Source organism: Hippopotamus amphibius, chromosome 1, assembly GCF_030028045.1.
Source record: "Hippopotamus amphibius kiboko isolate mHipAmp2 chromosome 1, mHipAmp2.hap2, whole genome shotgun sequence".
In the NCBI taxonomy this organism is placed as follows: Eukaryota; Metazoa; Chordata; class Mammalia; order Artiodactyla; family Hippopotamidae; genus Hippopotamus; species Hippopotamus amphibius.
Window position 1 is genome coordinate 52,377,501 of NC_080186.1, and position 2,140 is coordinate 52,379,640.

Sequence of the window (2,140 nt, forward strand, 5' to 3'; positions counted from 1 at the left end):
CTGTGTTGTACATTACATCTTTGTATCTCATTTATTTTATACATAGTAGTCTGTACCTCTTAATCTTCTACCCCTCTTTCCCCCTCCCCCATTCTCTCCCCCCACTGGTAACTAGTTTGTTCTCTATACCTTTAAGTCTGTTTCAATTCTGTTATATTCATTTGTTTCAATTTTTAGATTCCACCTGTAAATGATAACATACAGTATTTGTCTTTCTCTGCTCGACTTAGTTCACTAAGCTTAATACCCTCCAGGCCCATCCATGTTGTTGCAAATGGCAAAATTTTACTCTTTTCTTTTTTTAAGGCTGAGTAGTATTCCATTGTGTATATATACCACATCTTTATCCATTCATCTGTTGGTGGACACTTAGGCTGCTTCCATAACTTGGCTATTATAAATAATGTCGCTATGGGAGTTCCCTGGCAGTGTAGTGGTTAGGATTCAGCGCTTTTACTGCAGAGGCCCAGGTTCAATCCCTGGTTGGGGAATTGAGATCTTGCAAGCTGCACGGTGTGGCAAAAAAAAAAAAAAAAAAAAAATGCTGCTGTGAACAATGCGGTGCATATATCTTTTCCAAATTAGTGTTTTCATTTTCTTTGACTATATACCCAGGAGTGGAATTCCTGGATCGTATGATAGTTCTAGTTTTAGACACTGAAATTTCTAAAGCCATGAATGCAATGTAGCAGGAACACTATCACAGGCAATTACTTTCTGTTTTGTTGCTAAAGCTCTTGGATCTATGTCACAGTGATTTTTTTTGGCTTGAGTGTATGACAGAAAAATAATGTTTAAGTCAACATGTAAATCAAGTCATCTCCGCTGGCATTATTAATCTAGAAGGAAGTATTACATAGACAATAGGAAGAGGAAGGACATTTAGTCTATACTTTCAAATGGGACTTGATCATTTTAAAGTTGTTCACTGGCAAAATTTCTCACCAAGTTAGTCTAGACAACATGCTACTTCATAAAAGATAGCAATAATGAAGTTTGGGGTTTTTTGTTTTGTTTTGTTTTTCAGTATTTGCTTTCAGAGAAAAATCCTAAAAATTGTAGGGAATTCTGATGCCAGAAAATTATAAAATGTAAGAGTATACTTAGCAATCAGGGTGGCTTAGCTCATGGTAACTGGCGTATGTATAATTATAATTTGCATTCCAGTTATTTAAACTGAGATATCCTTGATCAGGTTGAACATACTGTGAGTACAAGATATCTTTTTCCAAGAAATAAGACAGAGGTAGTCTTTGGAGGATGGCCTCAACTGAACTGGTAAGTTAACTTTCTCCGGATTTTGATGATTTCTCCAGTTCTTCCATAATTCCTCAGTGCTCTGGCCATTTTCTGGTAAGTCATGATCTTCCGGTTGCCTTTTCTTTTCCCCCAAAGTTGGGCAAGTTTTTCTTTGTTTTTTGATACAAACTGAAAGATGCCTTTGGTTTGATCTATCCACTGAATACAAGATGCCATCTCGGGATTACACAGGGACTCGTGAAGGTATTCAAACAGTCGGAGCTTCTTCCTGCCTTTTCCTCCCTTTTGCTGGAGAAGAGTAGGCTGTACCAGCTGGTTTTCAGGGATGCTCTGCAGAGATGGATGAATATTTCCTTCAAGATAGAGGTCCGCAGCACTGTTTATTACTGTTCTCCAATTATAGACTGGTTCCTCTGTGGGCAGCACACCATAGCTGTTGGAATTTCCTCTGACATGAGATCGGTGGTTGATGAAAGCCAGGTAATTTTTGTAATCTGAGGAGTACTGAAGATCTCCAGTGGAATGTTGCCTCAATACTTCAAAAGCATCTTCAAATGCTTGACCCAGCTTGTCTTGTTCAACACAAGCCATACTTCATTAATAAATTGACAATTCAGGAAGACACTTCAGCTCTTTACCAAGTTGTTTCATTAATATCAGAATTGTTAAGACAGAACTGTCAAGAGCTCACTGGCAGAGTTGCATTAAGTAGCTGTTTTTAAGGAAGTGCTACAAAAGGGGATTTTTTAAAAAAGATACAGTGCCTTCATTATTTCTATTTCATGATATGGCCAGTAGACACCAGGGGCTATTATTTTGAAGAGGCGCAGAATATTTGCATCCTATGGGCCAAAAGCATTAGAACAAATCCCATGAAACA

General features: G+C 37.9%; 1 pseudogene; it reads right to left on the reverse strand.

Moving 5' to 3' along the window:
• Positions 1-631: 631 nt before the first annotated feature.
• On the reverse strand, positions 632-1,879 carry LOC130837991 (transcription factor Spi-C-like; annotated as a pseudogene).
• Between the last annotated feature and the right edge of the window lie 261 nt (positions 1,880-2,140).